At 48.2% G+C, this 13,953-nt stretch overlaps 1 pseudogene; it reads left to right on the top strand.

Annotated features, from left to right (window-relative positions):
- Nucleotides 1-559: 559 nt before the first annotated feature.
- Nucleotides 560-4,600, top strand: LOC128779369 (chondroitin sulfate synthase 3-like; annotated as a pseudogene).
- The last annotated feature ends 9,353 nt before the right edge of the window (nt 4,601-13,953 follow it).

The following is a 13,953-nucleotide window of genomic DNA, read 5'->3' as shown; positions in this document are numbered from 1 at the left end:
CCTGTCATTGTCTTAAAAAATAAAATGGTTTGTAGGCCAGAAAAATGTACATTTTATTTTCTGATGAGGTTCCCTTATGCGGTGGGGCGGTAACAACCCTCCGGGTGTTGGTCCTATAACGTGCTCCCCTTTCTCAGGTCTTGCTGAGCCAGTGTCGCCCCAAGACTGGCGATGGTTCGTGGCTCTCACTTCTAGACCAGAGGCCAGTGGGAGAGGTGGGGAGGGGAGCCCTGGGCAGGCCCATAGTTCCTAACGCAGCAGGTGGGGAACATGGAACATTTGTGATCTTTATGGGGTGGAGCCCCACTCTCCATGATCTTCCCCAGCCTGTTAGGGTGAGGTCTGTCCTATGCTTCTGAGATTGTCTTAGGCGAGACCCCGAGTGACAAGGGCGCTTCCGTGGAGAGGGACTGGGGGTGCAGTAAGGTGCAGGGGAGGGGTGGGGGGAGGCTGAGACCTGGACGGTTGGTTTCCTGAGCAGCGAGCGGGACGAGGAGTCCAGAGAGAAACCTGAAAGGGACCCAGAACTCGGAGAGGAGCGCTGGCTGACCTGGGCAGAACCGAATGGTGGAGCGTCACACGCACGGGCGTAATGGGCCGTGGGCGGAGGTGAGGGGTGGAGGTGAGCCCGGGGAGACTCGGGACTCAGGGCGCGCTCGGCGGAGGAGGTCGGCGGAGCTGTCTCGCGGGGAGAAGGGCGGCAGAGTCCCCGGACCCAGGCTTGGACCCGGGGCGTCCAAGGACTGAGGACTGGGAGACACCACGGCCGCGCTTCCCACGGCTGGCAGCGGTGGCGTTTGTGGCTCCTCCTCCCGGCCAGTCCGGGGCCCAGCAGCTGGAGGAAGTGGGAGGCGGGGGAGCGAGGGCTGGGAATCCGGGAGGGGGCGGAGGGAGGGCCCAGGCGCGCCAGTGACAGGGTAGCAGCCCCCAACCCAGAGCGTGTGTGGTGAGGGTCGCGGCTGGTGGCTGAAACCTGCCTCGGGCTAGGCGCTAGGAGCGATTGGAACCCAAGCCGGGGTGGGCGCCTGGGCGGCAGTCCGCGGCCGGGGCCCGGAGCATGTGTGAGCCAGCGGACCGTCCGCAGCCCAGGAGCCGCTCCGCTGGCGTCGGCGCCCGGCAGCCGGGATGGCCGTGCGCTCCCGCCGCCCGTGGGTCAGCGTGGCACTGGGACTGGTGCTGGGCTTCACAGCTGCGTCCTGGCTCATCGCCTCCAGAGTGGCCGAGCTGAGCGAGAGGAAGAGACGCGGCTCCAGCCGCTGCTTTTACTACGTCCCCTCACCGCTGGCCCCGGGGCCCCGCAGCCGCTTTCCGAAGTCACGGTCCCTGCGCTCCCAGAGCTGCAGGGGTCGCAGCTGGCTCAGACAGTGTCTGGGGTAACCAATTTTCGGAGCAGCTCCTGTCAACAGGCAACTCCACCAAGCAGCAGGGAGGACACGAGCCCTAAGGCGCGACGGGGCTCCCCGGTCCCTGGTACTGGATGTGGAACCCAAGGAGAGCAAGAACGCGGCGCGCGGCGCGGTGGAAAGGCTGCTGGCCGAGGAGTAGCCACAACGGCAGCGGGGACTGGGCACCGCCGTCCTGAGCTCCCGACCCCGAGATTTCCTGTACGTGGGGGTGATGACCGCGCAGAAGAACCTGGGCAGCCGTGCGCTGGCGGTGCAGCGGACCTGGGCGCGCTTCATCCCCGGCCGCGTTGAGTTCTTTTCCAGCCAGCAGCCCCCCAACGCCGGGCTTGGCCGGCCCCCGCCACCCCTGCCTGTCATCGAGCTGCCGGGGGTGGACGACTCCTACCCTCCCCAGAAAAAGTCATTCATGACGATCAAGTACATGCACGACCACTACCTGAACAAGTCTGAGTGGTTCAGGCGCGCCGACGACGATGTCTACATCAAAGGTGACCTCCCAGCCCCTGGTGCCCCGCCTGCCCGCCTCCTTTCTCTGCATCCAACCCCAACCCCTGCCCAGCCCTGCTGTGCTTCTCTGCCAGCACGTGCTCCAGGCTCCCGCGGCCCCCAGCCCGCCGTCCCCACCCCTCGAACCCCCGCCACCCCTAGTGCGCCTGCTCCTCCTCCTTTCCTGCGGGTTGGGCTCTCCTCACACCTGCCGGGTTTTATCCGCCTTCCTCACACTCGCGTTCTGGTTTCCGCCCAGCGCTTAGCCCAGCTCCGTATGGGGTGGGGGAGAGGAGAGGCAGGCACCTTAGGGTCCGACACAAGGCTGATCCCACTCTGCCCTGCTCCCGGAAGACCCGCGGGTTCCCAAGTCGGTCCAGAGGGGCGTGTCCTCGGTGGAGGGAGGGAAGATGCTGCACGCGGGCGAGAGCCTGGCTGGAGATCGCGGTTCTCGCTTTGTTCCCTGTCTTTTTTGTTCTAAACGGATCTGGGACAGTTTCGGGACTGGGGAGGTCGAGGAAACCTCTTCCCTGCCCCGGACCCTCCCCTGAGCGTTTCCTTCCCTCTCCCAAGATACGCCAGGAACTGGGAGCCCGAGAGCATCCCCCAGGCACAGCTCCTTCCAGCTTTTACAGTGCAGCGCCAAGCTCCTCCCAACACCCCCATCACACCTCAATGAACCCCCCAGGCGATGGGTGTATTGTCAGATTTGGTGGTGGGAGGAAAGAGAAGAGCCCTCCAATTGTCCAGACCCTAGGAGTTCCGAGCTGCGCCAGCCCACCCTAGAATGGGTCCTTCAGTCCATCCTGGTGGCTGCGGCGGTAAGCAGAGGCTGGAAGTCCCCCAGGCCACGCGCAGCCACAGCAGCAGCAAACTTTGTCAGCTTTTTGAAGTGGCGCGGCCCTTCACCCTGAGTGTGGGTGGCCTGGGCAGAGATTTCTAAACTCAGCATGAAGTTCCTGAGAGCTGGAGTGAATCTTTCCAGTCCAGCCCGTTGCAGGGATGGAGAGGGACGCAAGGGAAGGAGAGGCTGTGTGGAGCGGAGGTCTCCCTGTGCACACCTGGTCTCCCAGCTTTTTGAAGGAGCGCGGACAGCCCCTGCTTCCTTCCTGCCTCCGCACTCGGAGCTCACTGCGCTCCCCCCACCCAGGCAGTAGTGCCTTTCCCAGGGCTCACGGAAAAACAAGAATTTCTCTTAGTGCTGTGGAAGATTGTCCTTTAGAACGTGGAAATGCCATATTTTTTCCATTTCTATTAAGGATGAAAGGCATTTTGTGTTAAGAACCCAGTAACAGTCAGCTGAAACGCGCTGAGGTCTGAGGGGCGCATGGGACCCAGAGAGTGATGCAGGTGCTGTGCTCGTCGCTAATGACGGTGAAGGCGCTGATGGGAGTGTAGGAAGCTGGCTGCTCCTCCAACGCATCATGGGCTGGAATATCAGATGCTCTGGAACTGTGTTAGCTGATTTTAAATTGCTTTTCCTGATGAACTCACAAGGTATAAGTGAACCAATTTTATTCCTTCGTTTTTTACAAATGTTTATTTTTCTTAAAAGGGTGCTTTGCAAAGTTCCAAATTTAAATTTCAAGGCAAGTTAAGGACAAAACACTAAATTAAATCAATTGTCAGTAGAAAAATAATTATTGGGTATTAACACTCTGCCAGTCAATGCTAAATATCAATATTTAATATGTGTGGGAAGTTTATCATTACTTAAAACATGCTAAGAAACCTCTTTATTCTCCTTATCCGTACTTCAACTTGAAAAAAATCTGATGATTGTAAGACTTAAGGTTTTTCAGTGACCTTGACTACAAGGTTGATATCATTTTATTATGATTTAATTAATAACTATAGTTTAGTATTTTTTAAATAATAGAATATTCAGAGAGCTTTTTCTTTTCAAGGGTTTAAGACTTGTGGGGAGTTCACACACCATATTGGAAGTTAAGTGATGATGAAATTAGGAGAAGGAGTGATTGTTGCCTTTCTCTTTGCAGGTGACAAGTTGGAAGAGTTTCTCAGGTCACTGAATAGCAGCAAGCCCCTGTACCTGGGCCAGACTGGCCTGGGCAATGTTGAAGAACTGGGAAAGCTGGGCCTGAAGCCTGGGGAGAACTTCTGCATGGGGGGCCCCGGGATGATCTTCAGCCAGGAGGTTCTCAGGAGGATGGTGCCGCATATTGGCGAATGCCTGGGAGAAATGTACACGAAGCACGAAGACGTGGAAGTGGGAAGGTGTGTCCGGCGGTTTGGTGGGACTCAGTGTGTCTGGTCTTATGAGGTAAGAGGAGCTGTGATGACGATGCCGGCCTGTGACAGGTGCATGCCTCTGTACAGTCCGGGCAGCGGTCGGCCCTGCGTGTTCTCTCCTTGTCTTGGCACTTGCTTGAGAATGACAACACAGCTGGTCACGGACTCAGAGGACGGCGGGACACAGCTTTCTGATCACAGCGAAGGCCTGCCAGAGGTTTTCTCCTCAGCCTGGCCACGCCCTTCAGCCTTGACCAGCAGCCTAGAGGGGCGGTCCCATCTCTGCAGGACACTCTCCCCTGTGTTTGCTTTATTGGTGTCTATACACATGGGCACCCACTTCCTCTCTCTCACCAGAGGCATCCTTCTCTGGGGCTGCAGCTCTTAGCATTTGGTACTTTGTTGTTGGTTGTTGATGTTTTGGTAAGCTATGTCATTGTATTTGTTTTCCCTCAGATAGTTAAAATCTGAAGTTGCTTTGAAGATTTTCATGTGGAAATTTTATGTGTATTTTTTAAAGCATAAGGAAAGTTAACTCATGTCACTTATGATAGATTTATTCACAACATTTTTAAATAAGTGAGTTATCTAGAAAAACAGATGTAGTTCTGCAGATGTTAAGTAACTGCTTGATATTTTGATTGGGTCCCTAGAGGTTGTTTATCCTATTTTCTGATCAGCAACTATTAGTTAAATAATCTAAGTTATGAACTCGTGTTTAATTGCAGTGACTAGTTTTCAAAATACTCGAGACTTTTTCCTAAAGAAATTGTTTTTTAAGTGAAATACAATATTTTAAAAAGTAGTTTTCCTGAAAGATAATCTTAGTAAAAATTGACTAAACACTCAGTGTATTGAGGTTTTTGTCATAACTTGGTTTTCAAGTACTTGGGGTGCAATACAGTTTAGCTCCCCAGTGCACACCTTCGTAAGTGATAACTCACTTTTCATGTCTCTTGGTATAAACATTTTATGAAAATATACAGGAGTGAGCAAAAGTTGGTTACAGTCCTAGTACAACAAGTAATACAATGATGAGCGGATCATAATACAAGAATAAACTCCACGTTTCGTGGACTCACCACGGGAGACCTGCTTCTGCCCGCCCTGCACTGCCCGCGGGGCCCTTATACCTCAAGATCACAGTCTCATTCGTTTCCCACTTAGAAGTTTAGTCTCACTTTGGTGAATTTGGCTTTGTTTTTTTTGTTTTTGGTATTTACGCTGCTGGGAAACAGGTCTTATATTTATTACAGAAAGTAATATTTTTTGAGAACTAGTCATTTGGAATATGTACTATGCAAGCTTAAAATTATTACATACCTCATTTGTTTTGATAAGAAAAATAGTAATTTTTCTTTTATAACTGTTTGACAACTGTTTTTAGAATAAAAATTTATGCAAGCATATTATAGTTTAAAAATAGGTAACTGAGAATAAAGCCAGTGAACAAGGTTTGCCTTTCACCATTTAATGTAAAACTAACTGGAAGGCCAAAAAAAAAAAATACTGAATATAGAAAACACATCCAGTGGATTTTCTTTACATGTGGATATTATTTTGCTGACTTACTCTGTATGGATGAGTAAAAAGTCATATTTAGAACCAAGATGGCGGCGTAGGTAGACACACTGCGCCTCCTCGCACAACCAGAACTGACAGAGAATCGAACAGCATGGGGGACCGACACCTAGGAAATAGAAAAATAAACATTCATCCAGACCGGTAGGAGGGGCGGAGACGGGCACCGGGGTGGAGAGGACTCGCGTGGCTGTGGCGGGACTGAGACTGGCGGAGTGTGGGACAAATGGCGCAGGCAGTCCGAGCACTAGCAGACCCTGCGGCCCCACATTTGCACAGATAAACCCAGAGGGCCAGACTCAGAGTGGCGGGTAGCACCTTGCGGCACCACGTTCGCCCAGATAAACCGGACAAACGGCGGGCAGCGAAGCAGACCACTGCGCAACCCAGGGCTCCAGCTCGGGGAAATAAAGCCTCAAACCTCTGATTGAAAGCGCTGTGGGGGTTGGGGCGGCAGGAGAGACTCCCAGCCTCACGGGAGAGGTTGTTGGAGAGACCCACAGGGGCCTAGAGTGTGCACAGGCCCACTTACTCGGGAACCAGCACCAGAGTGGCCCAGTTTCATTGTGGGTATCTTGAAATCCGGAGGAGAGTGAAGCGGGCGCCATTGCTCCCACTCGGCCCCTCCCCCACGTACAGCGTCACAGCGCAGTGACCAGCGTTACCCCTGCCCCGGTGAACACCTAAGGCTCCGCCCCTTAAAGTAACAGACGCGCCAAGACAAAAAAAAAAAAAAAAAAAATGGCCCAAATGACAGAACACTTCAAAGCTCCAGAAAAAATACAACTAAGCAAGGAAGAGATAGCCAACCTATCGGATGCACAGTTCAAAACACTGGTTATCAAGATGCTCACAGAATTGGTTGAATCTGTTCGAAAATCAGATGAAAAAATAAAGCCTATGCTAAGAGAAACAAAGGAAAATGTACAGGGAACCAATAGTGATGAGAAGGAAACTGGGACTCAAATCAACGGTGTGGACCAGAGGAAGAAAGAAACATCCAACCAGAAAAGAATGAAGAAACAAGAACTTGGAAAAATGAGGAGAGGCTCAGGAACCTCCAGGACACCTTGAAACGTTCCAACATCCAAATTATAGGGGTGCCAGAAGGAGAAGAGGAAGAACAAAAAATTGAAAACTTATTTGAACAAATAATGGAGAACTTCCCCAATCTGGCAAAGGAAATAGACTTCTGGGAAGTCCAGGAAGCTCAGAGAGTCCCAAAGAAGCTGGACCCAAGGAGGAACACAACAAGGCACATCATAATTACATTACCCAAGATTAAACGCAAGGACCTACATCCAAGATTACTGTATCCAGCAAAGCTATCATTTAGAATGGAAGGGAAGATAAAGTGCTTCTCAGATAAGGTCAAGTTAAAGAAGCTCATCATCACCAAGCCCTTATTATATGAAATGTTAAAGGGAGTTACCTAAGAAAAAGAAGATCAAAAATAGGAACAGTAAAAATGACAGCAAACTCACAGTTATTAACGACCACACCTAAAACAAAAACAAGAGCAAACTAGGCAAACAACTAGAACATGAGGGTTGTCAATAAGGGAGGGGGTGGGTAAAGGTACAGAGAATAAGTAGCATAAATGATAGGTGGAAAATAGACAGGGGGAGGGTAAGAATAGTGTAGGAAATGTAGAAGCCAAAGAACTTATAAGTATGACCCATGGACATGAACTATGGGGGGGGAATGTGGGAGGGAGGGGGGTGGGCAGGATGGAGTGGAGTGGGGGGGGGGAATGGGACAACTGTAATAGCATAATCAATAAATATATTTAAAAAAAATAAAAAAATAAAAAAAGACTCATATTTAAAAACAAAGATGGAAAATGATTGTTTTACTTGATACTTTGTTGTCTTAACCTCACATGTGAAGTTTTAACAAACCTATTTGTTTCGGTGCCCGGCTCCAAGTTTCCACCCAGTCTTCTGTGGAAGGCACAACCCTTCCAAAGCGGTCCCCCATTCACGTTCCAAGAGAGTAAAATACGCTTAAGTGACCCACGTGCTAAAGAACTGATTTGGTGTTTATGACGTAGGCGGCTGTTCTGGGTAAAGTGACCGGGAGCTCCCGAAGGTGTGTTTCCTCTCCTTTACGGTAGTGGAAACAGATCTTTCCGTAAACGGACATGAAGGGAGAGACAGACAGGAGGGACTCCAAGTCTCACAGGACGGGCCTTTACGGTGGCCACATTTTCCCTAACTTTTCACGGTACAACTGCATTGTAGATCCATCCTCGCCCTTTACCGACTTCAAATCTGTCTAAGAAGATCATTTCTACGTAGTTTTAACGATAGAACATATTTTCTAAAGAAATACTCTTTCAGAGTGTTGACTGTGCGTTTTGCTAAGCAATTATATAAAATTTATTTTGTTTTGGAATTTCACTCTTTAAAGAATCAACGTTTATTTGGGGGGAGGCATTGGTTTATTCCTAATGCAGAGTTTCAACGTCTTCTTTAAAACAATGGTGGACAATTTTATTATCTAGGAATATAATAAACAACATTACTCATAAACGTAGTAAAGATAGATATACAATTAAATCACATCTAAGCGTTTTGACATTAGGGTGCGTTCCCTTAGTCAGGGCGAGATTTCACATCTGCTAACAGAGTAAGGTGTGAAGTTGATCAGTAATTTTATTTCCATCTTTCCTTTAAAAGAATCATCTGTGACAGAACTTTCTTAAATTTTGGAATGTCTTTTACTATACCTCTCACGGAGTGCAGGGTTTTGTTTGGCTTTTCCTCCCAGTAAAGTCCCTGCAGCGTTAACGGCACTGCTATGAACACATGTTCATGGTTTCTGTGTTTCAGGAGATGAAATATATTCATGATGGAATTGTATCTTTCAAAAAATGGTGAACAGGCCCTGGCTTGTGTGGCTCAGGGGACTGAGCCCCTGGCTTCAAACCAAAGGGCCGTGGTTTGATTTCCAGTGAGGGCTCATGCCTGGGTTGTGGGCCAGGTCCCTTGTAGGGGGAGCTGGAGAGGCAGCCACACGTTGATGTTTCTCTCTCTCTTTCTCCCTCCCTTCCCCTTTCTAAAAATAAATAAATTAATTAAATCTTTTAAAAATTGATGAGCAGGCTTGCAGATCTTGTAGGAAGAGAATTAGACAAAAAATATTAAAATACATAGATTATGTAGCTCTTCTGGGATATAAATAATAGTTTTTATAAAACATAGGGGTCTCCTGGTATTCTTCTTTACTGCTTGGTTGAGGTCTCCTTTCTCTGTGTTGTATGGACAATTAAGCACAATGCTGAGACAGAGAGAGAGAACAATATAAACTTGAATTTGGGTTTGAGTCACCACTTTACTACGTATTAGCTTCATTGTCTTTTGTAAGTTCTCTGAGCCTTGTTAAACTGAACTGAAAGTATAAATTATAACAGTATTTACCTCACAGATTTTGGAGATTAAGTAAAATGGCAAATGATCCATGTGAAGACCCTAATTTAGCATCTGGCACTCAGTAAATTGTCGATGGATGTCAGCCATTACCGTTACAAAACCGCACAGACCATGTGTAACGAGGACACATTGATTCATCTGTATCCAAACAGCCTGTAAATGTTTTTTTTCGGTTAAAGATTCAAGTTTAAGGTTTGGGGGCAAAGAAAAAGAAACCAATGAGTTTCAGTATTTTAGAAATACAAGGAATACATTATTTTTTAAGTATATTTTACTGACTATGCTATTGCAGTTGTCCCATTTTCCACCCTTTATCCGCCTCCTCCCTACACCCTCTTCTCTCCCTCATTCCCCTCCTTAGTTCACGTCCATGGTCGTACGTACAAGTTCTTTGGCTTCTCCATTTCCCATACTATTATTAACCTTCCCCTGTCTATTTTCTACCTACCATTTATGCTATTTATTCCCTGTATCTTTTCCCCCATTCTCCCCTCCTCCATGCTGATAACCCTCCATGATCTCCATTTCTGTGATTCTGTTCATGTTCTAGTTGTTTGCTTAGTTTTTGTTTGTGTTTTTTAGGTTCAGTGGTTGATAGTTGTGAGTTTGTTGTCATTTTACTATTCATAGTTTTTTAAAATCTATTTCTTAGATAAGTTTCTTTAACATTTCATATAATAAGGGCTTGGTGATGATGAACTCCTTTAACTTGACCTTATCTGGGAAGCACTTTATCTGCCCTTCCATTCTAAATGAAAGCTTTGCTGGATAGAGTCATCTTGGATGTAGGTCCTTGCCTTTCATGACTTGGAATACTTCTTTCCAGCCCCTTCTTGCCTCTAAGGTCTCTTTTGAGAAATCAGCTGACAGTCTTATGGGAAGACCTTTGTAGGTAACTGTGTCCTCTTCTCTTGCTGCTTCTAAGATTCTCTCCTCTTTAATCTTGGGTAATGTAATTATAATGTGCCTTGGTGTGTTCCTCCTTGGGTCCAACTTCTTTGGGACTCTCTGAGCTTCCTGGACTTATTGAAAGTCTATTTTCTTTGCCCAACTGGGGAAGTTTTCCTTCATTATTTGTTCAAATAAATTTTCAATTTCTTGCTCTTTCTCCTCTCCTTCTGGCATCCCCATGATTCAGACATTGGAACATTAAAGTTGTCCTGGAGGTTCCTAAGCCTCTCCTCATTTAAAAAAATTTTTGTTTCTTCATTCTGTTCTGGTTGAATGTTTCTTTTTTCCTTCTGGTCCAAATCATTGATTTGAGTCCTGGTTTCCTTCCCTTCACTGATGGTTCCCTGTGCATTTTCCTTCATTTCACTGTGTGTAGCCTTCATTTTTCCCTTCATTTTGTGACTGAGCTCCATCAATTCTGTGAGTGTCCTGATTACCAGTGTTTTGAACTCTGCATCAGATAGGTTGTCTACTTCCTCATCACTTAGTTCTTTTTCTGGAGTTTTGATCTGTTCTTTCATTTGGGACATATTTCTTTGCATCAGTGCACCTGCTGTGTTGTAAGGGGTGGAACCTTAGGTGTTCACCAGGGCGGGCCAGCCCTCTTTGCTGTGTTGTGGTGCTGTCTGTCAGGGAGGGTCTGAGAGGGAACAATGCGGCTTGCTCTGCCCTCATCCTGCTTTACATCACTTCCCTCACTTCCCACAAGTGGATTGTGCCCTTTCAGGTGCTGATTCACAGGTGGGTGGGTTTGTGTATGTTCTAGGACCCTGTGGGTCTCTCGAACGAACTCTCCTGTGAGGCTGGGAGTTTCTCCCGCTGCTGCAACCCCCACAGATTTTTAAGCCAGTTTTGAGTCTTTAGTGTCCTGCACTGAAACCCTGGGTTTTGCAGTCTGTCCACTCTCCTGTTGTCCCTCCCGGCTTATCTACGCACCAGTGTGGGATCGCCCTGAGGTCTGCCCCTTTGCCTTGCTGTGCGTCCTCTCCACCCCAGCTGCCCATCTCGGCCTCTCCTACTAGTCTGGATGAACGTTTCTTTAACTCCTTGGTTGTCAGACTTCCATGCAAATGATTTTCTGGCAGTTCTGCTTGTTCTTTGTTTTAAATTGGTCGTTACATTCTTTTGGTTGTGTGAGGAAACAAAGCGTTTCTGCCTATGCCTCCATCTTGGCCCGAAGCCTGATTAATCAGAACCCATTATTATAAAGCATGGAAGACTGTTTGAAACACGCATTACAAATATTTGCTTCAGTATTCACTGACCTTAAGAAGACAGTGTGGGAAATACTATTTAACAAGAGATTATTTAATATATATGATGAAAGAATATCAAGCAGATCACACTGTATCTCCATTAACAAATCATTAGTGTCTGGATTTCTAGATTAGTTGCCAAAACCACAGCCCCTCTTCTGAGTCTCTCCAGACTTGTCAGCAGGGCCAGGAGTCAGCAGTGCCCGTTCTGTGGTCAGCTCTCAGGGACGCATCCCTGGCAGTGGCCCGCAGCTCCTGGCCAAGTCCCTCCGGTGTCTCAGGGAAGGATGTACAGCTCCGGTTCTCGCTGTGAGGTCTGGATGTCTGGGGATATTGGTCTTTCCTGTCGGCCTCTTGCTCTGTTTCCTCCACCTTCAACTCCAGTGACTTTTCCTTTATGCTCTGCCTTTAATGATAAAATAAAACAAATCTCAGACGCACGTGGACAGAGTTCTCAGGAGATTGACGGGCTCACCACAGGCCACCCTGATGTTCCCAGAGCTCACGGGTGTGCACCCAGATCACATGTGGGGCCCGGGAACAGCCAGCCCTCCTCCCGGTAAAGACGCCTTTGGTTGCTGCTGAGCCTCACCCAGACTGGCTGGGTGTCTGTGGGCCTGAGACCTCTGCAGGGTCAGAACTGAGAGTCTCCCTCCTCTGCCTGCAGGTGCAAATAGCTAGTGTGCAAGGGTGTGGCTGGTGTTCATAATCAGCAGACTTAGTGGGCTGCTGTTAAACTCACTGATATCTCAAATTGTATCAGAAGAATTACTAAATGTTCGTGAGAAGTATTCTCTTCACTCTGGGAGAGTTAGAATCGATCGGGCCCTACTATGGGCCACGTTCACAGCTGCGGTCGAGCTCCATCATGGCTGCTGTTTTCCTAGTTGTCTGAGCTGCTGAGCTGCGGTCCCTGAGCCTGGGAGGCTGCATGTGGCTTGGAAACACCGGCTGGCAGGCCCAGGAGTGTTTGAAGGGTTTTTGTTTCTGTTTTTTGATGACTTTTCGTGGAGAGCAGGAACAAAAATGGCGTTGGTCTGGTCAGAACAGCAAAAAGCATATAAAACAAAGTGGAGTCACTCATGTCAACCCAGATGGCCACCAGCCAGCCATGACACTCTGGTTCAAGAGGGCAACTACCTGAGTCAGAGCAAACACATCTGGCAAGCAGACACACCTATGATATCTGCACACTTGACCAGAACAGCTGTGTCTGCAGAGCAGGACCACCCACAGATACGCTCCTGGGGAAATGCCCACTTGCCATCAGGGGTGACAAGACACTGGTCAAGAGACCCAGAGGGTGGAGTGCACCTCTGTCAAGGTGTAACTGAAGCTGGCTCCAGGCCACTGCCGAGAGAGCGGAGCCCACACCAAGGTGCTGCTCCAACCCACGCTGATCTCTCTTGACATCAGCTGCCGGAGATTCTGCCCAGCTGGACTGAGGATTTGTCTGCCCGCTGCCCACCTGGCTCCAGAGACCCTTCCTTGCAAGACGCTGACAACTCCCTTGCTGCTCCGTGCTGTCTCCTGGACCTGCAGAGCAAGACCCTGGGACTCAGGTTTGTTACCCCGAATTCTCTCGTGTGATGTTATTACTGATTGTTACTGAGTGATTAGTATTGTTTTTAGGTTACTACGGTTTTGGATTAAATCTGCATGAACCTGCGTTAGTAAATCTGAGTGAGCAGCAGGGGGCCCTATGAGGCTCCCTGTTATTTCTCGGTGCTGGTGCCGCCTGTGGGGCCCAGGGTCGTACAGGTGGCTCGGCACCTTGGGATCCTAAGGCCGGTCAGACGACCCCAGCATGGGCCGGAGGCTGGCGTGTAGCTAAGACTGTGCCGCCCAACACACTCAGGTCACCTGCGCGGTCTTCAGTCCCCTCGGGTCCTATCATCGCCCCCCAGGTTCTCCTGGCAGGTGCGTTTAACAACCATGCGCTGTAACACCTTACGTGGTTGGTTCTCCTTGAGCATTAGGTGGTTCCCGTGGGCATAAGAACCTTGGCATTTTGAATCTACATGCTGCAAATTTCATGAAAATAGTCTCTAGAAAATGAACTGATTTTCCCAGTGAGAATGAGATATGTACTTTCAATAATTTACAGGAGAAATGATTGTTTTCAAGCCTGGCTGTTAGAATCATATGTCATAAAATATACTTATATGTTTTTACTAAAGAACTAGAAATACATATAATACAGTTATAACTAGAAATATACATAACATACTTATAACTAGAAATACATACAATAGAGTGACATGTTTTTACTAAATAACTAGAAGTATATGTAACATAGTTGTATGCTTTTACTAAATAACTAGGAAGTCCCCACTGTTAAAAAATTGCATATATAGTTCATTTTCAGCCTGTGTCTTAGCAGAATTGGAGTTTCTGTTTTTTTGTTTTTGTCAGCAAGGATGTGCTAAAACCAGCGCTCAGCTACTTTTGGAGGCACGAAACCTGGTACGTTTAGACTCCCACAGGCCAACCTCATCAGATCTTGTTTATTTTTTATAAGACATTGGAGAGCCGTTCTTTGAGGACTGGGTCTGCAAGTTCTGTTGGAGGTGGGAAAGACCGAAG

The sequence above is a fragment of the Desmodus rotundus genome, chromosome 10 (assembly GCF_022682495.2).
Source record: "Desmodus rotundus isolate HL8 chromosome 10, HLdesRot8A.1, whole genome shotgun sequence".
NCBI classification, from domain to species: Eukaryota; Metazoa; Chordata; class Mammalia; order Chiroptera; family Phyllostomidae; genus Desmodus; species Desmodus rotundus.
The sequence above is the reverse complement of the archived record's forward strand: the minus strand, read 5'-3'. Positions and strand labels throughout refer to the sequence as shown.